The sequence below is a fragment of the Manis pentadactyla genome, chromosome 13 (genome assembly GCF_030020395.1).
Source record: "Manis pentadactyla isolate mManPen7 chromosome 13, mManPen7.hap1, whole genome shotgun sequence".
In the NCBI taxonomy this organism is placed as follows: Eukaryota; Metazoa; Chordata; class Mammalia; order Pholidota; family Manidae; genus Manis; species Manis pentadactyla.
The window spans coordinates 18,199,271-18,224,951 of record NC_080031.1 but is presented as its reverse complement, the minus strand read 5'-3'; the positions used below and the strand labels follow the sequence as shown (position 1 = coordinate 18,224,951).

The following is a 25,681-nucleotide window of genomic DNA, read 5'->3' as shown; positions in this document are numbered from 1 at the left end:
TATATGAAAGACCCAACATGGTATCAAGTGAAATCTGCCTCTATCATTTTTACAGTTTATCCATTCATGAAGAGTTACTGTAGTTTATTGGTTAAAGGCACAGGCTTCGGAGTGCAGATGAGTTCAAAAGTCGACTGTCATAGTCATTCAGTCATTCATTCATTCATTCAAAACATATTGACTGAAAGTCTGCTAAATGCTAAGCTTTGTTCTGGTCACTGGGGATATAGCAGTGAATAAGACAAATCTGCTGCCCAGGAGATATGTGTATTTTAGTGGGGGGAGGTAGACAGTATATAAAGAAATGTATCATGTAATATCAGATAGTGATGAATACTATAAAGATAAATGGCAGTGCAGGCTTATGTTGTCCACTGTAGAAATTACTCAGTGATTGTAGCCATGTGCCCACTCATTCATTTATTCATATATGTCATAATCCAATTTGTCATTGGAGCAGTTCTTGCATTTAAGGCATTATAAAAGAGGTTTCATACACAACTTACCCATTCATCGTGAATGTAAACCTGGGACACAGTTGGTGTTTTCTGACTTTATTGATGAGAAATCTGAGATTCTAAAGTTGAAAGACTTTTTCCATGACTTCTTATCATGTGGGAGAGCCATAAAATGAACTCAGACTTATAAAATGCCATCAGGCTAAAGTTTGCTTGTTTGTTTTTTAATTCTTATTCTCTACCCGAGCAAGGAGTGACCTTCCTTGTAGATGGTAGATGGGAAAGGGAAGCCTGGGCTGGGGTTGCAAACACTTTGTTTTCCCCAAAGCCTGAGGTAATATGATTTCTTCAAGCTTCCCCTAATTTTCTTTTGATCATTATGGAGCTATTCTGTCTTTGATCAATCATTTAAATCTGTGTTTACACAGACCGAGCAAAGGGAAGAGTTAGACAATTACCCATGCCTTGGAACTAATCTAGACAGCCTATTCAGGGCTCCAGCTCAACGTCTATTATTTCCTTGTCTCTGCTCAGACCCAGCCGCTGAGTACACACGGACTGGGTGGAAGGAGGGAGAGGAGAGGGACCCGAGAACTCATGCGAAGCAAGACTGACATGCGAAGCAAGACTGGCAAACCGAGGTGTTTGGCTGTTGTTGATGTCATTGGTTGGTGGGTATGCTTGGGGCGGGGGAGTGTTTCCTTCTCTTGGTGTATCAGATGTGCCTCACTAGCTATGCAAATTCATTACTTGAACACATCTGCCATAAAATATTTTAGAAAGAATTTGGATATAAATGCATTCTCGATCTGTGCTTTACAGAGGGAGGGTATTTAGCCTGTGAGTCTCCAGTTGGCTTCTTTAAGAATCTCCTTCTATAATTATAAATACATATCTACTATATAATATAAAGAATAGACCACATTACATATGTATATGTAAAATCTTGGACTTTCTGTCCTCGTCACCCTGGACAGAGGTCACTTTGCCAGTTCAGCACCTGAGCGTTGGGACAGTAGTGGGTCGTGAATGGGTCCCACTACAGTGAATAATGATGTGTCTTGGCATTAAGCCTGATTCTGCGCCGGGCCTGAGCTAACTGTTTCCCAGCTCAGGATGGGGAAGCACTGTGATGTTTATGTCACCACTGTCCAGCTGTAAATGCTGTTCTCAAACCTGCCAGTGCCTTGTTTCTATGCCTGAATGCCTGCTTCAAGAACTTTCCTTATTCCCCAGCTGCTCCCAAACTTGGCCTTTGCTTCAACTTGCTTGGGAACACTGGACTCCAGTCCCATGGTGTGGCCCTCCTGTCGGCTGCCAGGCCACATTCCAGATCTCATTTTAACCTCTGAAACTCTTTGAAAGGTCTCTTCTGGACCCCCAACCTGAATCGTACTTTTCTTTGAACACCATGTCCTGTCTTCCTTCTTAGAGCCCATTTCATTCCCAGTAATAGGTTTGGTTCTATCTCACTGTCCCTGGGCTTCCATTTGAACATCAGTTGGGCCTTTTACTTTTAAAAGCCTAAGGTTCCACCCCTAATGATGCAGTGTTCCTGCTTCAAATCTCTGGGAAGTCTAGGCCAGATCCTCAGTGCTTCCAACAAGCAGAAGGAAAATCAGTAGATTACACAATAGGAAGACCACGCTGGGGCCTGGTTTTGTGTCTTCTCCCCTCCAGTCAGCTGTCCTTCCTTCCTGCTGTCTACCCTTGGCAGAGCTTCAAGGAAAATGCTAATGAGCACAAAGATGATAAATTAGTAATCCACAACAATACTTTAAAATAATCTTTCCTTCCTTCAAGTGTTAGCAGGAGAAACTAAAGCTGAAAAGGGGGAGAAAATAACCAACTCAACAGTGACAGAACAGGATTCTGAGCACAATATCCTGCTAAATGACACACAGAAGGAGTCAGAGCTTTGTAATACCTTTTATATTGCTGCCTGCCATCTGGTCGGCAATTGTTAAGCCTAAAATATTCAGGTAAGTTCTATTTTCCCAGATAGTGTGATGTGATGGGGATTTTAGGAGCCACTTGTCTTTCTGAATATCATTATTTTTTACTGTTTTCCAGAATAAAGCAAACTATGTTAGCAGGTTATTTGCATAGCACACAGAGGGTTGTGCAGAAGGTCCTGGATGATGAGAGGACTTGTGGATGCGAGTGTGGTATACTGATTCTATCTGGAATTCAGGGTGAGGGTTCTCATTTGACATGGGTTGACTCATTCCCCCTAAAAGCTGGCTAGAAATAGTCTTCTCAGGGGTGACGGGAGGAGCGAAGTGAGCCCCTCTTTGTTCTAGAGGAAGCCGGCTGGCCCATCAAGCGTCCTCAAGCAAAGCATTTCCTACAAAAAAAGAAAGAAAGAAATTCCAAGACAGTTTGTTGATTGTTTTAGCATTCTTTTAGAAGTGGTGAGGGGAATAAATAGATCAGATATAACTGATGATATTATATCATCAAGTCTAATTTGTTTTGAGGTATCAATTCTATCAATTACCTAAAATTTTAAGCTAGGGGAATATAAATAAGACCTGAGATGCAAGGATGATGAACTCACAGAATGAAATATGCATAAAAACAGATTTAAACATCTGGGTAATCCTGATGTCCAAGGAGATGGATTTGTTTCTTCCTCCATTCACTTATGCAAATGTATGATGCATATATGTTGTGGGCAAATATTATTTGCCAGGCACAATACTAAGTGGTGAGAATCCAGAAATGAATAAGTCATATCCCCTGTTCCCCAAAAATTGATAAAATAAGGTTGCTGCAAAAAGAGTTAAATCTAGGCTCCTTTTATTCACCAGTTGTGTTCTTTCTGTTTCTATCCATTCTCATGCCTCTAACAAACTTAAAGATGCTGACTACTTCGCAATTTTTATTTCCAATTCATCTCTCTCTCTCAGACTCTAGACATATTCATCAAACTGACTAAATTGCGTGTCCATCTGGATGTCCTAGAAGCACCTCAAACTCAGCACGTCCTAAAATGAAATCCTCACTGCCCTTCTGAGGCGGCACAGCTCTGAGTTCCCTGGGCTGGTGGGGGCCACACATCCTGAGTCGGGCCGACGTCCCCTGACCCGCTGCCTCTCACTGATCCCTGATCTTGTAGATTCTGCTGCCATTCTCTCCATCTCCAGTTCCTCTAGCTATAATTTTGCTTAATTTTTCCTTTTGAAATAAATTTAGACTTATAGAAAATTTGCAAAGGTGTTATAAAGGGCCCCAAACACCCTTCACCCAGCTTCTCCTTATGGCAACACCTGTATAATCATAGGGTGATTATCAAAACTGAGAAATTAACCTTGGTGCAATCCTATTAGATAATATCCAGAACATGTTCAGCTTTCACCAATTTTCACATAAATGCCATTTTTCTGTCCCAGGATCCAATCCAGGATACTGCATCATACTTAGGATTCATGTCTTCTTAGTCTCCTGCAATCTGTGAAAATTTCAGACTTCCCCTTTCCTTTCAAATCTCAACACTATCAAAGAGCACCGTTCATTATTTTTGTATGATATTCCATAATTTAGGTTTTACTGATGTAAAACCTTTTTCTCATAATTAGTATGGGATTAAGAATTACTGGGAAAGATTTCACAGCTCGTGATATTGGCAGGATTGTGATACTGACATGTGTCACTCACTGGTGATATTATCCCTGGTGCTGTTAAGGTAATATGAGCCAGAAATCTCTGTTATTAAGTTATTTTTTAACTTTTGCAAATATTTGGGTGCAGAAACATACCCTGTTTCTGCTTAAAGTTTTGCCCTTTAATTTTAGCATCAATTGGTGGTTCTTGTGGAAGCAATTATTACTGTAGGCAACTAATGATGATTTTCTGTTTTTTTGTACATTTGTTAACTGGAATTCTTCTGCAATGAAGACTGGTCTCCTCCTCCATTTAAGTATGTGCTCAGTCATTTATTTATATCAATATAGACTCATGGCTATTTTAGTCTTTGTTGTTTTTGTTTCTCAAATCCTTCCAACCTGAGTCACTGGGAGCTCTTTCAAGTTGGCTCTTATAACTTTTCAGTGTGGACACATTCCTCTCTCTAAGCACTTTCTTACTTCCAGGAGTCAGGAAAATGGTACAGATTCTTCTTATATATTTCCATCCTCTCTCTGGAATCCACCAGTTCTCTAAGGAGACCTGGTGAGTTTCACTGGAGAATGGTATTTAGAAACCAAGGCCTCAGTGCTGGGTATGCTCCTCAGTGCTGTGGGTGATGGGGGATTGCACCCCATCCCTCTCAGTGGACAGCACTAGGGATAGTGGGACTGTGTACCGACATGCACAAGCACAGCTCTCTCTCCTTCTCTCATTGATTTCTCTCTCTATATATTTTAAAATCCCGTGAGTCCATATTGATACCTCTGACTCTAATCAATACCACAGAGCTTATCTAGTCTCCCCTCCTTCTTGTTTGCTGTTTCTCCAACAGTGAGAAACCTGGCTCTCATTATCTATAATATAGTTGCTTATTTGTTTAACCCTAGTATGCAAATTAAATTATTTCAGTATCACTAATCGATGTCCTTATGAGAAAAAATACCAACTAGATAACAAGGTTTGGGTATAGTTCTTTTGTTTTTATCCTTATAATAGCTTACTGCCTAAATTAAACCTTCCTCATTTTTCTGTGGCTAGACCCCTGAAACTGGAATCCCAAGTGATTTTTTTCACTTCTGATTTATTCTTCACATGGCAGTCAGATTGATTCAGATTGATTCACCTAAAATAAAAACCAGATTATATTACTCTGCTGCTTAAAATTCTCCAATATCTCCCTTTATCCCATAAGATAAAGGCTCAAGTTTTTGGTATTGCATATAAGGTCCTTCCCAATATGGCTCTTATCTCATCATTTGGTCGTTAGTTCTCTAGCTCTTTGTGCTGAACCTGGTTCAGAATTCCATATATGTTTACTGACTGAAAAATAATGCATAAGGTCTTTTGATTAATAAAAATGCTCTGAGAGCAATAAGCCCATGATAATTTGTGTGGGTAGTAAACACAGGAAAAAGGTGGAAAAAGGAACTTGGAAATGAGGGAAAAGAGATAAAAGCTTGGGTGAAGGTCTACTACGGACCACTCTTTATGGAGGCCACCTCTTTCAGCCCTCATGGTCACACTGAATGCGGCACACTTCATGGTGCAGGTTTTGGAGTCAAAATAATCCTGATTCAATCCCAGTTTGCTGCTTGGCAACTGCATCTGAAACCAAAATTGGGGCCATTGCCTTTCCACCATGCTCCTTCCCTTAGCGGGAGTGAGGATGAAGGATCAGAGAAGGTGACCAATGTCCTGACTCAGAGAAGCACGCACACAGCTGAAAAAAATTGCTCAGGAAAGGGGAAGTGGGTTATGAAAAAAACAGTCTATTTCAGTCTTTTCCAGGGCTTCACTTCTGTATATGCATTGCATTCATGGGCACTGTGTGGAAAGAGACTTTGCAATATAATGTAGCTGAAAGGATATAGGAATCAAAATCTCAAGTTTCATTCTTGTCTTGGCTGTATCCCTGACTACCTGTGTAATCTCAATCATGCCACTCCATCCCCATGAATCTCAGATTTTTCCTACTGGAAAACCTAGAAGTTGAATTTGATGCTCACTCACACCAGTTCCTTCCCTTTGCTTGGTGGACGTCACTTTCCCTAATCTTGACCACCACCGTTCATCCTACTTTCCCTCTGACACTTGTTTATTTTTATTTTCCAAATGGATTTGTGAATGCTGTGAGATGCTGTGTCCATGACATTCAAGAATAGAGGCGGCACAGGATGTTGGAGTGAGCAGAGGGGAGCAGAGCTGGGGCTGCAAGGTGCTGGTGACCACCTGGCCCCACTTCAAGTCTGTATCATTACCAAGTGACTGAGTGTTCTTAAAGATGTCCCACCTCATCCACCATGTGCGTGATGCAGGGATGCTCACCGACCACATGAATACTGCCCTATAGTTGGCCACACAATTTTGAACTAAAGGACAGTCTAGTATGTGTCTCTATTAAGGATAAAAGCAGAAGAAATAAAATCAAATTGCAGCACAAAAAAATGTATGCTAGCCTCGAGGAGAAACTGATGTCAGGCAAATCATGAATCCCCATCATATGGTACAATGTCCCCTTTCAACCTTTTCATGATTAAACTGACCTGCTAGGAGAGACACAATGGGCCAGATTACCTTATTAAGGCCTGTTGTCACATTTTCTTGTATTGGATTTTTGTATAGTTATGTAACATTTGCATTTTTGCCATCTTTTTTTAATAAAAGCTATCCTACAACTTTCACATAAAATGGGAACTACAGCTCACACTATATACCACTACCTCTGGAAAGCTGCTTTGTATGTTCGAAACTCATATTTTATAATGGTTCTGTGACAAAAAATTTTCCCTTGTAAATTGAAGTCAAAGTCAACTTTGGACTGGGCAAACCAAATCATCATTCAAATTTAAGCACCATCATCATTTTCTTAAAATAATTATGCTTAGTTATGAAATTGTCATTGTTTTTGATATTTTTGCATCGCTTCTATTTCATTTACATCCATGAAATTTCGGAATCACTTTGTTGTGGTATTCACAGCTTTCCTAGTGTATTCAGATGTATAGATACCTGTCTTATTGACTTGTACAGCCTGTGGAAAGACACACAGCTATGATTTTAGGACCAAGAGTAGTCCCCCTCTGGATGACCCTACTGCTGTATGTCAGTTAAGGCTGTGAACTGTTACACTGTTGTGTTTCCAATTTAGCTACATTGCCGTATTTAAGAGAGCAGAAAAACATTTCTTTTCTCTGTGATACACTTTAAAGCACCTTTTTAGCTCTAAAAGGCTCTTCAGGCAATGCACTGATGCTCTTTCAGTTGAAATGAAGATGTGAAGGTCCTTATTATTTAAGACTCCTAAATAAGCCAGATTTACCAATGTCAAATTACTGATGAGTCATTTGACCCCATATTTATTTCTAATTTCCACAAGCTGTTGGTAAGAGCTGCTATAAATCAGGTGGCCATTGATCTTGGCTCTCGCTCATGTAATTCTAAGATGAACTGCTTATGATCAACAGAAAGACTGCTGCTCCGAAACGAATGCCTATAGATGGGAGTTCTCAGGATGCCCTGGAAACGTGCATAGTATTAATTTTTCTGAGAGTAGGCAAGGCAGGAACCTGTACATATGTGGGGTGGAGGGAGAGCAGGGGGTAAATTTTTATATCAGGAAATCCAAATGCAGAGAGGAGTAAAATTTGGCCTGAGAGGGGAGATAAAGGGAAATGATAAACAAGGCTGTAATAGACAGTTGCATAAAACTACTCATTTAATTAAAAGTAATTGTACAACCATGTGCAGGACACTTAAATGCCTCATGGTTTTTTTATTTGAGTTCTCTGTTTTCTTAGCCAAAGGGAAGACTCTTCAGCTTCCCACAGGGCTTTGCCACACACAATGAAAGTATTTCTGAGACAGTCATTCTTTTCCAAAGCTGGCATCCTTGTGCCATGGTCATCGTTGGAGGGGGTTGCGGGGAAGCCCACAGATCTGAAGGACAACATAATAATAAGTATTCACTGAGTCGCTCTGAGACAGTCATTGGTCTTTTGCTTATATTTTTTATCTTATTTAAGACTCACAACACCCCTGTGAGATGCATATTAAGAGAAGGAGATTTTTCTCTCTTGTTGGAAATAGGAGAAAGAGAGAATGATTGTGGGTAGGGAGAACAGAGTTAGGAAGCAGACCCTTCATTTCAACTGAAAGAGCTGGGGAGTGGAGGGATCACTGAGCTACAGAGCCTTGAGGTGGTGTGTGTTTGTCAATTTGTAGCCTGCCTCTTGGCTTAAGTTGAGTAGGTGACTCCAAGACTGAATTCAGGAATTTCGGTTATAAAGCAAATTGCCATAAATGAGTCCTGTTTTTGTAACAATTCTCTTTACATGATTTGAGATTCATTTTTATCAGGAAATACTCCTCAGAGGTGTTTTTTGTGAGGAAGGAGTTAGGTGGTGGTTAAGACATATGCTTCAGCATATTTGCTGTTCACTTTCCATGGCAACCTTGGTGGCCCTAAATCAATTCTACTGATAGGTGCAGGGATTTTAGGCCACTTTTTTCTCATCTCAGCCCAAATGATTGGAGAATGGTGTTTCCTTCACACTTTTACTTTCAAGAAAGACTTGGCATATAATGGCTAACAGAATGGCTCTGCAATCCAAGTGAAAGTTATGCAGAGTTACATACCCTCTCTGGGCATTGTTTCTGCATCTGTAAAATGAAAGCATACCGGTTCCCAGCCCATGGACTATTGATAAGGGATTAGTATAGTGTCTTCTGTTTTCTGAGTTTATTCTGTTAATTTTGTGGCCTCTCAGATCTTTGGTATTCTTCCAAGCAAAGAGTCCAGGAGACTGAGTTCCATAAGTACCACTTGTTATTATTCATATACTTTGCCTCTTGTTATCTAATGATTAAGGAGTTAGATCATAGTGAATGTAAACTTCATTTCACAACAGACATTTGCTGCATTTATGAGTCTGTGACATGTTACACCCATGCACTGCAGAATCATACCTCACTTGTGGACTCAGCCACCTAGCACATCTGTGCTTCCTTGTGTGAATGTCTGATTTTCAAAGAGCTTCGTAAAACAGGAATGGCAGTTCTCGAGTTTATCAACTCTATTAGTTAAACATCTTATGTATAAACCTGACTGAGAAAGTCATCTTCACTCTAAGTTTTTCTGATAGTTATTAAAGTTTAAATCTACAACCAAGAACATAGGATGATAGCAATAAAGTTTTTAGTCTCTCATTGTTCACTTTGGTTACCAGGACAGCACAAAGACACTTGAAATAAGCATTATTTTCTTTTGTGACTCTATTTGTCAATTTTTCTTCTATTCAACAGTGCCCTCTTCCTTTTTTTGCTTGCTTTCTAGAGTTCTCCTCTTCCCCATATTTCAAGCTGCTCTCTGACCAATAATTTATGCTAAATTGTAGATGACTGATATCAGCTTATTGATAATGTGCCACCAATAGTGGGTCAAGGTCAATCATGGAACAGCAGTGGTAGCCTATTTTTTAAGTCTGATTCAACACCATACAGGATTCAAATATCCTTGCGATACAGGTTATGAATAAGATCCCAATGTTCTTTGTTTTCTTGCTAGACTTTCTAGTTCTATTATCTCATGAAACACTAAAGAACCAAAAGGCCAACTGCAATGAATAGCAGACTCAGCAATCAGCAATCATGAAACCATCCAGTTTATCATTTGCATTCTGTTCAGCAGTAGGTAGTTGAAGGTGGAAGCCGTGATAAGGCACATTTTTGTTAGAGTTTTCTCTTCTCCTGCCATATGTATGATTGCCTTCTGGTAACGAAATTGGTTCTACATGCTTAAATACTTTCCAAGTGCCGCTTTTCCCTTATGCCAGCTTCCATTTCTGTTTCTTAATTGTCTTTCCTGTACATTAGAGGGCCTCACATTTTCCCTCTTTTTCTTCAACTTCATTATCTAAAAACAGACATCAGTGTATTTACTCTTGGGTTGCATTTCCTTTCTTTCTTTTTGCTTATTTCCAAATATGTATTGATCTGTGAATACTTCATAACCAAGATTAGACCAAGTCACCCAGTGTTCAGGTATCTTGAACAGTAATCAATATCCAAACATACTCCTTTCATGAGATTGGTTACTCAGTGGAAGAGCTGGAAATTCTGGTATCTTGGCCAATTATTTAATCATTCCTAAGTTGCTTATAGTTCAGTAGTATTAGAGAAAGGAAGAGCTTTGGGTGATCTTTCCTAATTAAATTCATTTAAATGAATTTCCATTGTGCCTTCCCAATGTGTAACATCACATCTCTTTAACTTCTGAAAATCTCATCTAATAAGTTCAATTCACAAGAATTTTGATTCAGAGGATAGGTTGAAATTTTCCTATTAGCCCAAGGAATTCTAAGGTCCATGGGATTTCAGAAATAGTGCAACATAACCTTTAAACCAAATTTAGCAGTTAATTATTAAGGCAAAGGTAACGTGATATTCCTTTCACGTGGCATATGACTATTCCTGTCAAAGAATGTTCACCTGGATTATGCACATTCATCCATCCATCTTGCCACTTTTGAAACTTATGTGAAACTTATACTATCAAACTCCAGCTCAAATTGCATCTCTTTATGAAGCTACTAATGGTGATCTTAACTCACAATGGACGGTCCTTTCTCTTCATGTTTCTAGCACTTATAGTCAATAGTGAATAATTTAGCACAATAAAGCATTGCAATGTCTTTTGATTGGTTAAAGTCTCACATGTCTTTCCAAGCTCTCCATGTACCCAACAAAACTGTATAAGTGGGCTAGATCTTCTGCTGTTTGTTTTTATCCAGTGCCCAGTACATAGTGATTTACACATGTATTTGTTACTTGATTTATATAATTGGTGGCTGTAGATCTTAAGGATTTTATTGGCTGGAATTACACTAACTTATTTTTATAAAAAACATCTCATGCTATTTTGTGTTAAATTGCTCCTTGACGGATTGTTTTCCCTCCCCTATTCCCATATAAACATGTATAAACAAGTAGATATTTACTCTGAAAGAGACACTATCTCAGCTTTGTGTCAAGGGATTATTTTAACTGTGCCTCTCACATCCCTCTTCCAATATCATCAAATAAGTTTATCTATATATTCCTCTGAAATAAACCCAAGAGAGACTGAAAAACACATTTATCTAAACGTATGGAAAATGCTCCACATACCTACAAAGCTCTCAATGTTACCGATTTTGAAAATCTGGTCTGAGATTAAGGTCTTTATTCACTTCAGGACAAACCTCAGATCAAGATTTTTTGGGTGAAGCCAAATTGAAAACCCCATCTTTAAGTAACAAATATCTCTGAGCATGTCCTCTACTTCAGCCAACTAAAGTAGTTCCTTATCTCAAAAATTTGTAGAAAAGCTGTGACCATTATTTCTAAAATGACAGATAGTTTTTCTCCTTTACTTAACAAATTTTCCTCATTTGTTATATATTGTTTGCCTACTATAAGCATGGCATTGTGTTAATTGTACCATGGATGATACACCAAAGAATAAAATATCCATATCTAGGGTGACTATACTTTATCACCAAACTAGAACATATTTGAGAGTGAAAGGAAGTTTATTATAATTATTCCAGGATGCTAGGCATAAACTGGAACTATCTAGGGAAATTCAAAATGCATGATTACCCTATATGTCTGTATTAATTTCTTATGGCTGCAGTAACAAATCACCATAAACCTGGTGGCTTGAAAAAACAGAAGTTTATTCTCTTACAGTTCCAGAGGCAGAAATCCAAGCTCAGCAATATTGGACCAAGAGTTACCTGTTGGCAGGGCTGTGCTCCCCAGAGGCTACAGAGGAGGATCTGTTTCTCACCTGTTCAGCAGGTGGCTGCCAGCGTCCCTGGGCTTGTGACTGCGTGGCTCTAGTCCCTGCCTCTGTGGTCACACAGCTTCTCCCACTTCCATCTTCATGAACTCTCCCTCTGCTTCCCTCTTACAAGGGGACTTGTTGAGGGCATTTTGTGCCCAGGAGGATAATCAAAAGTAATAACTCCCTCTCAAAATCCTTAACTTAATCACATATGCAAAGACACTTTTCCTTATGCAAAGTGATATGTACAAGTTTTAGGGCTTAGGACCTGACATCTCTGGGCACGATTATTCTCCCTACTACCTTGTCCCTACCCTTGAATTATTATGGGATCAGGAAAACATATCAGTGCCACATCTGTGATAGGTGCAATACTATGCTATAGAAGTAACAAATCACTAGAACTTGTGGCAGCTGTCACCTTCGAGAACAGATAGAATTTGGAAAGATATTGGGGAATACGTTCCAGACAGATACAATCGGAGCAGAGGTGAGGGGAAAGAATAAGCAGAGATGTTTGGGAGACATACAGGAGACCTCTCTGCCTTAAAAACAGCACCTGTGTTAGGAGCAATGGGGATAGTTTGAAAGTCAGGCTGGCATCAGAATGCTGTCTTTGATTATACCAAGCTCTCCAATATTCTTCTATGTCTATTCTAAAACTTGTTCTCTTCTGCCCTCAGTCCTCTTAAATCTCCGTGATTCACCTCTGCTTTTCCCTTTAGATCACTTTTGTATCTTTGTTTCTGTAACCTTTCTGAGTTCCACTTGCCCTGTTTTGCCTCTGCACCATTGTTCATACTACCTTGCTTTGAACAAATTTTGTATTAGACTGTGAACTCTTTGAAAAAAGGGCCATGGCATGTGTGTCTTCATCTCTTCAGTACTTAGCATTGGAAGTAATTTATAGGAGGTGCTCAATGAATGCTTTTTGGGTGAAAGGATATGTAGTTGTATACCAAGGACATTGAGACCCCATTGCGGGTCTTCAGTAATTGCGACAGTGGTGGTGGTGGTGGTTGTTTGGCAGGTCGTGATCCCTTCTCTCCTATCTAAAATGAGTTTGGAACTCCTTAAGCGCCATCTGGGTCAGCCTAATAATTTTGCCCCTTAATCCACTTAGGAGCAAATACTGAAGTCATCCTCATTAGCAGCTTTATCCAGTACATTCTTTCTGAAGATATTCAGAGGTGATACGGATGGTTTTCCTCTGCCAATTTCAAGTGTGTCTTGTATCACCTCCTTTATCTTAACCCAATTTCATCCTCCCATTTTCCCCAGTTCTGCCTTCAGGCAGTTGGGAAATAAATGATTGGCTACTTGATGGTGCACAGATGATACTGGTTTCTGGTCGCTGTAATTAAAGGTGGCTTACACAGAAGAAATTAGGTATCTGTCCATTCATAGGCAAGGTGACTTTCCTAAGCTACTTTGCCACAATCAAGTGCCTGGATCTAACCCCAGCTGCTTCACATTAAAGCAGGGGATTGACTCCTGGTGCAGCACAGTGGAAGGGCCTGAGGAATAGCACCTTGGGCCCCAGCAACAAATTACTTCTGAATCAAACCTCTGATTAACAGCTCCAGAATTGCCTCTCTGCTTTGCATAATTAGGCTTCACAGAGTGCTACAATTAACAGCCTTGCTATCACCCAGGTAGGAACAGCCACCATTTATTTGGCCAGCAGCATCAGAAAGTGCTGGGTGGTGAATAAGATGCATTTATGAGGGGATTAGATGCATTCTGGGTCACAAATTGAATAAGGCTATAATTACCTTCCAATCAAAAGTTACAAACATGATAATCCCACGATACTACCCCAAAGCCTCCTTTTATTTCTTTCTGCTGATATGGGTCTAAGAACTCTTTTCCCTGGTCAAATATCTAGGGCACTGAGAAACTTGTAGCTATGCATGGAGGTTGACCGCTTCCTCTTCCCGATATGCCATGACCTTTCTGAACCCCCGGTGCACAGCTTGTTTTGTGCCTTTTATTATGACTGCATGTGTTATCACACAAGTACTCAGACATGCGCTGCACATGTCAGGGACGCTTCAGAAAGTCAAGATGTCACTAGAACTGCCAGGAGGCAAGAAAACACTGAGCACTTTGTTGGTGGTGAGCAGGCCAGAAATCAGCCATTCATCAATACCAAGGGATTAAAACAGGCCCAGAAAATATTCCTTTTAAAGGTTTTATTTTTTTCCTGTAAAATGACTTTTCTCCAGCACAGTAACTCCCTTGACCAGTATTCTTTAGATATCAAGGCAAATGGGTCAACAAGAGCCATTGTACAGATGATATCCTTTCTAGTCAAGTTTTCTTTAGATCAGTGGACATAAAGGAGTGAATAATAGCAACTACTTTTATGGAGTTTGCCACGTATCAGGTATTTCTTTACGTTCTTTACGTGTACAGATTTATGTAATGAAGAACATGCTGCGGAATACCCGGTTGACTTTGTCTCTTTCTGCCTTCCTCACTTCCTCTTCCTTTACTATCTCCCTCTTCCTCTGTTTGCTCTTTCCCTCTTGTCCCTTGATCTCCTTCTCTGTATTTCCTCGTCTCCCTTTGTAGTATCTGTGGGATTGCAGCAGAGCAAACAATGGAAAGCCAGGAGACCCAGACTCAAGTCCTGCACAGTCATTCCCCAAGAGTGTGATTTTGGGAAAGTTGATGAACTAAATTGGACCCCATGTTACTTATTTAAAAGAAAAAGGAAGGAGTAGGAGGAAGGAGAAGGGAGAGGGGGAAAGAGACAGTTTGGGGGGAAGAGAAGAGCAAGTAATAATAATCCATTTTCCACCTACAATAAAATGTTCCCATGGAAATGGAAAAAGACAGTGCCTGTAAAAGCCCTCTGTAAATTATATAGAACTCTACAAATTCCACTTGTTTTTGCTAACCTCCTAATAAATATTTTCAGGAGCCTTCCTAGGATTTAGAGCCAGGAATATTTGAAAAAAATACAACAACAAAAAACAGACAGACCACGCTCTAGACAAATTGGGTGCCTCGTTATGCACTTACCAGGAGGAAAATGCTGCCGTTCCTTGCTAAAAACCCATTTGTCTTGCAAATTTCTATAATGAACAGATTTTGGAATAAATACCATGTAATCTGTGATGACAGTTCTCTCATTTCTTTTTTATTAGTTCAATCTTCTCAACATCTGAACCACATAGCTACAGAACCTCCATAATCATTAAGGCAGCTGGGTTGTATACATTTTTCCCCTTTTTTGGCACATAATGGAGTCCTCAGCCAGTCTCTTGTGCAAGGCCCAGGTTCTGGTCGCTAAATGCATCTGTATAAGAATGCCAGACCGGTAGAGAAAAACAGCGAGCTGCATGGTCTTTGCAATAATATGCCATTTTCCCCACTGAACCTTTACCTGGGTCTAGTTAAAACTTGAATTTTACTTGGAGCTTGTGGCGAACCTGAATTGCATTAAACATTCCTTTGCCTCAAATAGGCCAATCTCTATAGTATGATTGTGGTAAAGTCTAACCCTTTCTCTATCTCTTCTTCCTTTTGCCTCTCCCTAGGTAAGTGATATTTGATTATTGTTTTGAGCTTCTTCGAGAAAGAGCTCAGAGGCCTGCCCAATTCTCAGTCATTTGGAAGGAAGTCTTGGCCAGTAACTATTCATCCTGCCCAAGTGGTCCCATTGCATCTCTTGGCTACTGCAGCACGGCCGGGCACATGGAGGTATGGCTATTCACTGTTAATGGGTTTACATCTGTTCATGGTAAAAGGAATGTGAGTGTTGGATCAGTGTCAATGATGCAATGAAAAGAAATCACTGGAAACTGAATGCCAAAAGACAGACATTTTACCTCTGCATATCACTTACCGTATGGGTTCTCATGAATTTGAAATCTATTTACTAAAAGTAGACTTCATAAAATAAGTGAATAATAATAATTTCATTTCTACTAAGGACTTCACAGATAATGTTTGGCTTTTTTTTAAAGAAGAAAAAAGGTTGAAATATATTTTGTTTAAGTACCATTTGGGTATACAACTGTGTCTGAGAAAAGTCAGTCTATCTTATCCCCAGATGATGATGTTCATGAATATATAATTGGAAATGCTGTATGGCACATTAGGAAAAAATAAAAGTACAGAGGGGAAATGGATGATGCATTTCTGAGAACTAAAATTGTACATGTTTCCTTATGTCTGTAACTTTTGGCACATTGAGTCACTGTCCCATAAATTTTACTGCACAGAACTGGTCTATCAACTCTAGGTTCATAATCTTTAATGGAGTTGTCACGGGGACTGGAGATTCATGAATCTCATCTTATAGCACCTAAAGGAGGTCTTCTATTTCAGGCAGTTGTGAAAGTTGAACATGGGCTAGGTGACAATGACTGAATCTGTATCAGGAGCAAACCATGATGGTACAATGGACAGTTAGCTTGCGACCTCAGTCTGTATAAAAAACAGACATGATTATGGTGTTTTATGGGTATTTGTACTAGAAATTCCCTCCATCTGGTAAACTGATGGAAACTTTAACCAGGGGTAGCTAAAGAAAATTTCTCACTCTGATTCAAGCAGAAGACACACTTCCTTCATCATCCCAGTTCTGTGTCATTCACTGACACTTTTTTGCTTTGCTTGGTGGTCTATGATTTTTTTTTTATAAGGTGAAATACATGGGGCATCCCTGTTCACTCGTTAAGAGGTGATTTTTAGAAAAGGTGATGAGCAATATCTTACTTAACTCATCATCAGTGAGGAAACCAGGCAGGTGTTGTATATGTTTCCAAAGAGAAGTCAGAGTGCAAATATATGTGAAATAAAGGAATATTGAAATTATTTTGCAAATAGATGTGCAACTGGCTTCTTCCAAGGGAGAGAGGGAGGGAAGTCGATTTAACCTGAATCAGACAGAATTTATTTCCATGTCTATAGGCAGAATTATTTTGCATTGCTATCAATTATCTATAATTTACAGAGTTGTAAAATAGCTCAAAGGCAATGAAAGCCTGGGATGAAATAACCCAGTAGGGTTGTGCTCTGAACAATGCATCATTTCCCATTAGGAAAACATAGTAATCTTTTATGCTTATTTCTAATTCCCTTACATACTCAAAAATGTAGATTTTAAAGGAGGAAGTCATCATCTACCCTATCTTCAGAATCAAATGATGCATGTTCCTATTTATTATAGATCAGACCTGTGCTAAGTCTGGAGCTTCATGCAGTGAAGTCTTCCTTTGATTTTGTAAACACACTTACCTTAGTTTTCTGTGACTGTTCTGGAATGCCTGGCTTTACCACTGCCCTAAAAGAAGTTTTTAGTATTTCTCTTTAAGAATATATAGATTTTTTTTTTTTTTTTAATAATAATTATTTTTTATTGAAGGGTAGTTGACACACAGTATTACATTACATGAGTTTCAAGTGTACAACACAGTGGTAGAACATTTATATACATAATTCTAGGTTCCAGCTATCACCCTACCAGGCTGTTACAATATCTTGACTATATTCCTTATGCTATACATTACATCCCGGTTACTAATTTATTTTACCATTGGAAGTCTGTCCTTTTTTTTTTTTTTTTTTTTTTTTTTTTTTTTTTTTTTGTGAGGGCATCTCTCATATTTATTGATCAAATGGTTGTTAACGACAATAAAATTCTGTATAGGGGAGTCAATGCTCAATGCACAATCATTATTCCACCCCAAGCCTAATTTTTGTCAGTCTCCAATCTTCTGAGGCTTAACAAACAAGTTTTTACATGTAGAACAAATTCTTACATAATGAATAAGTTACATAGTGAACAGTACAAGGGCAGTCATCACAGAAGCTTTCGGTTTTGCTCATGCATTATGAACTATAAACAGTCAGTTCAAATATGAATACTGATTTGGTTTTTATACTTGATTTATATGTGGATACCACATTTCTCTCTTTATTATTATTATTTTTAATAAAATGCTGAAGTGGTAGGTAGATACAAGATAAAGGTAGAAAACATAGTTTAGTGTTGTAAGAGAGCACATGTAGATGATCAGGTGTGTGCCTGTAGACTATGTGTTAATCCAAGCTAGACCAGGGCAATAAAACATCCACGTATGCAGAAGATTTCTCTCAGAACGGGGGGGTGAGGTTCTAAGCCTCACCTCTGTTGATCCCCAATTTCTCACCTGATGGCCCCCCTGCGACTGTGCCTGTCTTAGGTTGTTCCTCCCTTGAGGAATCTTACCCGTCTCTGGCTAACCAGTCATCTTCCGGGGCCATACAGGGAAATGTGAAGTTGGTAAGTGAGAGAGAAGCCTTATTGTTTGAAAAAGTTAGCTTTTTACTTCTTTGCATATTTATGCCCTGTGGCTTCTGTGCCCAGCATTTGTCTTGAGGTATCTTTACCACTTGGAAGAATTATGATACTCGGTAAATTCGATATGAGGCACGAATTCTATTTAAGGGTTTTAATTAGGACGGAAGAAGAAAAGCTATAGAAGTAGCAGGCGGAAGAAAACATGGGAAGATTGATTATTTCTTTGATATATCTTCTTGTAGAGTAACTTCAGCATGTATAGGTTTTAAGCTACTACTTAAATTGCACACACACATTAACATAATAGGAGTATAGTTACATAACCAAAGCATATCTGTAATTACCAGCCATCTGCAGTGAAACCAAGAAAACCAGTTAGGCGAGAATATATAGATTCTTAAGAAATATTTGCTCAATGAATGAGATTTTTAAAGCTGTGCATTAGCTAGGTGTTCCTTTTTCTTTGGCTATTTATTCGTGACATTATCGAAGTATCCTTCTAGTGAAAGTAGTCAGATTTGATACTTGATGTTTGCAGTGCCCTGCCCTTGAAACATGTGTCATCCATGTTAATTCATCTTTTTAAGTGGGGTGGCATCCTGCAAATCTCATACCTGGTTCATGTCAAGGGGATTGTGATGTGGCCATAGTACAGCATCTTAGCTATTTGATGACTTTTTCCAAATGGGGATGTGCATCAACATGTCTTGTTCACCTTCTGAAATGAGTAGGGACCATAGGGGAAAGATGTGGCCCAAGCTGAAGGGAAGGAGAAGGCAGGCATTACTGAAGCATTGTAGGCTGTCTCCATGGTGTAGCGTGGTGATTTCAGCCCCCCAGGCTCAAGCATCAGGGGAATTTGTTGGTTTGTTCTAGTCTACAGGTGTGATCGCCTCCCTGCAGAAGTGTGAGCTGTTTCTATTCATGCCCATTTGCCTCTGCAGAACTCTGCTTCATGCTGTTGTCACTGATGAAAATCCCGCTCAGTGGTCTACAGCTATGGTACCACACGGACCCGCAGTGATGGCTTTTTCAGGAGGGGCGGTACCTCTTTCCATCATTTCCCAGAAAATCATATCATTTTCACTGTGAGCAGTTCTCACTGAGATTTCCCTAACTCCTCTCACATAGGAGATCCAGCTGTGCTGCTGAGAGAAGTTTGAAGTGAAAGAACTGTTGCAATATTTTTCTTCCTCATAAACCATCTGGAATTTTTCTGTGATCTGAGATTTTTTTAGGGTGTAAGGAGGAAGCTCCCAAAGAGAACAGACTCCTCAGCTGAGACTTCTCAATAACTTGCTCCAACTCTGATGGGCACCTGTGTGCTACTGTGCTCTTTCTTAGAGTGCTGAAGACACTGTCATGAAATGTGTCTCAGCTGTGAACTTTCCTTTTTTTGGAGTAAATTGGAACCGAAAGGTTAGTTGACTTGAATAAGATGATAATGATGGTCACCGGTGCTACCTGAGTCCAGAAACCAGGTCTATTTGCTCTTCCCTATGTCTTGGGTTGATTCTCCGTGTGACGTGAAGGATAGATTGTACACATTAAGTTGTTTATTATTTAGTGGCTGATTTTTACTCTCATTATGTGAAGGACACCCAGATCTCTAAGAATTACCTATAAGACATATCCTCAGGATGAGTGAGTACCCATCAGCCTGAAACATATTCCCTTTCCCTAAGTGTTCATGGAGTTCTGAGTTAACTTTCCAGCTTTAAATTCTTAGTAAACAAATACGTTTTGTAAATAAACAAAAATACGACCTCTTCCCCTAGGCACCCACTTGGTTCATAGAGGGTGTGTGTGTCCAGATCCAGAAGGATGGGAAAGAAACAGGGGGTCAAAGGAGAAAAAGCAGGCATTGCTGAAGCATGGTAGGATGTCTTTGAGCACCTGTGTGCTACTGTGCTATTTCTTAGAGTGCTGAAGGGCTGTGGTCTGTGCACGTTTGCCTGCCTTCCCAGTCCATGCTGTGCTCTTCCTTCCCTGCCCACAGAGTCTACCCAGATATAGAAGCAACTGATATGTCATAGAGGGTATCTCCCTTATGGAGAGGCAGGAGTATCAGGGTGGCTGTGCCTTATTAAGCTGTGCTGTCTGTGTTCCCAGACTTCTCTAGAGACTCACTGGAGCACAACTTGGGGCAGACTATGATCTCCGAGCTCCCCGTCCTTTCTTTTTTCTTCTTCCTCCTAGTGCCATATCATACCCCTCCTCTGCTAGCCCACAGTCCAGAGAAGAGAGTCCCCATATGTGAATTTTAGTTGCAGATTGATTTCTAGAATCATGATGAGAAGCCACAAGCAGTGTGCCAGGTGGTGGGGAGTGTGATTTAGCTTCCTTATATAACCCTCTGCAGCTCATTCACTGAATGTCACTTTTTACTCTAGTCTACATATTATCTCACTCTAGCAGATGCAATAAGGTAGAAATACAGGGTATTTGGAATGCAGTTTATTAAGACATGCTTTGCATTCAGTTGGAGGAGCACCGGCTGGAAATGTTAATCACAGTAACCATGAATGTACTGGCCTCTCCTCCTCTGCCTCGAGGAACTGGCACATGGCACCAGGCTGCTATCATTCTAATTCAGGCTATGATTATGATTATTATAATTATTTCCCTTCTGCTATACGTATCAAACTTTATATTTTAACTTATTGGGAAAACAACACAATTGCATTGAAGCATCACAGCAGAGTCTCTGTGCTGTATGTGGAGTGAAAAGAAAGGGATTCCTGGAGAGAGGAAAGGGCAACTCTGACCCTCTAGGAGATTCTCTGCATGTTGGAAAGAAACTGAGAGGCCACAGTGAAAAAAGCAACATTGCATCTCTATTGCAATGAGCTTTTCTAGGAGCTGGAAAGGTATTATTACTCTTGGAGAAAAGAATGCTCTTTTTCCCCCTCCCTTTTGATTTAGACTTCTGTGAGCCAAAGTGTTCTGGTGTTTTAATGGTCTGTTTTAAAGATGGAAAAGGCCCTTATGTGTCAGAACACAAGCCTGTCCCAGCCAGCACGGGGCTTTGTTTGATTATGGAGCTGGTTTGGGATAGATGATATTTTTATAGCTTCTGCTTTGCTTCACCGATGGCCATATTGATGTAGCTCTCCAGGATGGGGCTAATAAATAGTTTATAAAACTGTAAGACCATTCTCTTGTGTAATCTACCACTGTGCCTTCCCAGACTGCAAAACTACACACTCAGAGTGCGCTGGCTTCTCCTGCAGCTCGCCCCGGGCCATGGCGGGAAGGATTTTTTGGCGTGTGTGTGTGTGTGTGTGTGTGTGTGTGTGTGTATGCATGCCTTCAAAAGAAATCCCTGAACTTTCTTGTGGACTTTTTAGAAGAGCAGTGGAGCGTGAGATGTTGAGATGGGGTATTTCATTAATGTCGCTCAGTCCTTGCCGGGGCTCAGAAGAGCTGTGGGATACCCACCCACAGTGGCTTCAGCCTTTGTGATCTCACCGTTTGCCAGAAATGAAGAGGGGGCTGTGGGGGCAGTGGGAGGATGGTGAATGGGGCCTGCTGGTGCCTCGGGGTACGAGAGGTAAGTGGCGGGAGCATGACCTATTCATGCAGCAGGTGGCGGCTGAAATTCCTTCCATGTGCTGTTTCAAAGAGGCCCAGAGATGCTGAGCTTTCCCTGGGGAAAGTCAGCACCTATGCCCATTAAGGACACCCCTAGCAGCACCCTGAGAGCCAGGGGAAGGGAGTGGGGTGGAAGATCACCAAGGCAATTGATGTCTGCACACTGGGACAGAGCAGGTGACGGCTCGGCGACCTGGCCTGAAAGTGGCTCTCCATTGACATGACTGAGCATCTGCACCAGAACAGCGACTGTGCTGACTGCCCCACCTGTCTCATCTAGGGACCAGGTGTCATCGTGACCTTAGAGATGAGCACATAGCTTCAAGGAGGTTTTCGGAACAAACAAAAATACAAAAGAACAACAATGAGACCTGAAGCTTGCTTCGCAGAGCTTCAGCCAGCTAGCGGCAGTGCTGGAATCTGAGCCTGGGCTGACCACGTAGCCTTACACATCAAACTATATGTGGCATGAATAATGTCAGTGTTGTGTGTAAGCTAAGCAGCCGACTGCTTATGAGATGTGATTTTACAAAACTTGGGGAAACACCCATGCTCAGAAACCCCCCGCTGCTCTGAGCATCATTTCATGCTGATGTCTGAAGACATACCTCTAGTTTGAGGATTTGAGGCACTAAAATCCAAGTGTCCCTGAGAAAGAGAGCAGTGTGGGCTGCTGTTATTCCCGAAACCCCATTCCTCTGGCCTTACCGCACAGGGTTTGAAGTATTCACAATTGTCCAAACAAGTCCTCCTCCAGCCCTGCTTCCACCACTCAGTGGCAATGGAAGCTCTTCTGAAAGCCCCACCAGATAGTTTTGGGAGCCCAAGGCATGCCGCCTATGATTCCGTGGCGCAGCCTCTGGGTTCCTGGGGATCGTCTATTTCCTGCCCTCCTCCTGTTTGCTGTAGAAGCATCTCCTGGCACCCCCAGTCCTAAGCCAGCCACAGGTGTCTGGTCAGGGGCGCTGCCCTCCTGTCTGCGGCCACGGGAGGCTGGTGAGCAGGGCGACCCTGTGTGCTCCCAGGGGCTGTGCTTGCTCCCGCTTCATGCATACTGCCACTGCCAATCACATGCCACTCATCACCCAGGAACTGCTGAAATGCTCGCCTCTTTCTTTCAGGTGGTCCATATAGGGCGGCCGGCGTGAGCTGGCCCTTTAGTTTTTACTTGTCCATTTACTGAAGTCACACTCACCTAGGGCCCAGGTAAGGCAGCAGGCGACCTAAATTGTGGGCAGCATCCCTCTCAGGGTCACCTCAACCCAACATTCGCCCACTCTCTGGAGGTCAGCTGGGCAGCTCCCTGGTCAACCTGACCTCTAGGCCTCCGGAGGGGACCCCCTGCATGCTGGCAGGGGTGCAGGTTGGTAAGAGAAGTGCAGCTGCAAGACAGAACTTGGAGAAACTCCAAGAGCTCTTGCAGAGCCCCATCCTAAGTGCAACCTTTGCCGCTGTGAGGTGGACGGAGATGCTGGGTTAGGAAGGAAGACTCCAGAAACCGGGTGCTGGGAAGGGGGATCTCTGTGTCCACCGTGGTTACATCTTCTCTCCTCGGCTGCTTTGCACACCTCCACAGTGATGGGGTGGCCTGGTCAGAACAGCACAGAGAGGGAGTTGGTGGTAAGGCCCAATGCCTGTGGAGACCCTGAATTCACAGTTTCTTTAAGAAAGAGAAGAGTTGTCAGCAGGCTTCCATGGACTCTAGAATTGTGGAGTGAGTGACCCAGGGAAAGGAAATAGAGCATAAACTCTTGTTGAGGCTTATACGTTAACTAACCACATGCCTGTCAGGCCAATTCAGCCTAATTAGCTCAGCTCACATTTTTAACTGCGAGTAAAGAGTGGCAATACTGACCCTACTAAGACTGATCTGAGAGTAAAAATCTGTGAATAAGTGTCACCCTTAAAGTTGAATTAAATTGTCATCAAATTATAAAGGGGAAGAAACCTGGAACCATAAATATTTGTCTCATCTGTGATGAGAAATTTGCCTGAATCAGTACTGGTTCATCACCCAAAAGGAACAAAACAATTGCATGGGCCCAAACCCATTCTTTTTTATGCTTTCCTTTCAGCAGAGCAGCACCAGCATCTGGGAAAGCCCAGGTCCTCACTATCTCTTAGTCAAAGTACTGCTGTGGCGTCCCTGCTCATTCTCAGTGCCTTCCATGTATTTCCCACATGCCTGTGATAGTTGTTTCTAGAAGCTCAACAGGAGCAAAGTGAGCCATGATGGCCCAGCACTGCACTAGGCCCAGCTGTGAGACGACATTTAGCTGAGTCCTGAGTTCAGGACATCCATGGGCCTTTCTTGTCCTACCTTGTATCACAGCCACTGAAAAATCCCAAGAGGAATAGTTAAAGGGCAAGATCAGGCAAGCGTACACTCTTGGTTTCCATGCATTTGGGCCTGAACTCCAATGCGGTGGGTCTCCTGTGAGCCAGCCCGATGGTCTAGAGCAGAGATCTCAGCTCCAGCTCCTAAGAATCACCTGGGAGATTTAACAATCCAAAACAGTGGTTCCCAGGAGTCTTCCCTGAGGATTCTGATTAGGTTGGTCTGGGATAAAGCTTGGGTATCAGCACGTTTTAGAAGCTCCCAGATGATTTTAATGTGCTATCTGGGCTGAGAAGTCTACCTGCATGGGGGCCCTTTTGCATGGGCTGCAGCATGGATTAGAACCCAGTCTTTATTTCCTGTTTCTCCCAGGCCCACAGCTTGGTCTGGCCCCTCTCTTTGTGTAGCACTTGAGAGGAAATAACCATTTTGCTGGAAGGATACTGAGACATTTAAAGCCTGATAGCCTGTAGAATTGGCCCAATGCTTAGGAGCTGCTCACAGCCACTTGACTTCAAGATGTCTCCTGGTGGGAGAGCCCCCAGCAGGACGATTCCCACATCGGTATAAACTCTTTAGTCTCAAGGAAGCCAGAGTCGAGAGAGAGAGAGAGAGAGAGAGACAGAGACAGAGACAGCAGTAGCTGGGCCAGGAACCTGGCCAATAGCTTCCAGAGCTCCTTTTCTGTGCCAACCTTTGCCCATGGAAGAGTAGAGTTTAAAAAGAAGAATCCCTCAGAGGCTCACATCTTTAAACCCCTCACTTACTCTTGGAAGCTCTGCTATCACGGACACCCAAAAAAATACTGACAACTTACCCAAGAGAGGGAAATGAATGGGAATAGAGGATATAGCTTCCTTTCCCCAGAAGTCAGCCAGGCTGGACAGACTACACACTCTGGGTCTTTCCTAAGGAGACTGTGAGCCAGTGAGGGCTCCCCCTCCCCATGACTCATGTGTAGAATGCCGTCTCATGCAGAGCCTGGCAGGAGAACCCTTCAGGAGCTGGCTGTTGCCCTCTTCTCCAGTCTCCTGTCTCTGGCCATCCTACATGCCCACCTGGATCGTCCTCGGCATGGCTAGTCCTACCTGAGTCTCATGACCCTCTGCTTCCACCTCCTCCCCTGGCCACTTCCTTCTGGCCCTTACAGTGGGCCCCGGGCGTCTTCCTCCATGAAGCCTTTCCTGGTTCCACCTGATGGTCAGGAACACCTTCCCTGGGCTGCCCATCTCTTTTCTAGAAAAGTTCACACCCAATTTTGCCCATGTATTTGTTGCATCTTTTTTACCCAGTGTCAGTCAGTACCTATAGTTGTTCTGTCTGGTACGGTGAACACTAGCCTCAGAGGCTCTTGAACCCTGGAAATGTGGATAGTAAACATTCTGAAATAATTTTACTTGTTGAGTTAAATAAAATATGTTGAAATAATTTCACTGTATCTTTTTTACTTTTTACAGTGTGGCTACTAGAATACTTATAATTGCATTTGTGGCAAAAAAAATATATGTATGTGGTTCATATTATATTTCTACTGGAAG

The 25,681-nt window shown here is 41.6% G+C and overlaps 1 protein-coding gene across 2 annotated transcripts in view; it reads left to right on the top strand.

The window, feature by feature from the left end:
- OPCML (opioid binding protein/cell adhesion molecule like) overlaps positions 1-25,681 on the top strand; it is a 1,020,836-nt gene that overhangs the window by 208,349 nt on the left and 786,806 nt on the right. The window contains exon 1 of one of the 2 annotated variants that reach the window (XM_036930248.2): positions 15,511-15,624. The exons of the other annotated variant lie outside the window; for it this stretch is intronic. The gene's annotated coding sequence lies outside the window, so the exon portion shown is untranslated. Of the gene's footprint in view, positions 1-15,510; positions 15,625-25,681 lie in introns of those variants that run through there. 2 annotated transcript variants of the gene reach the window in all.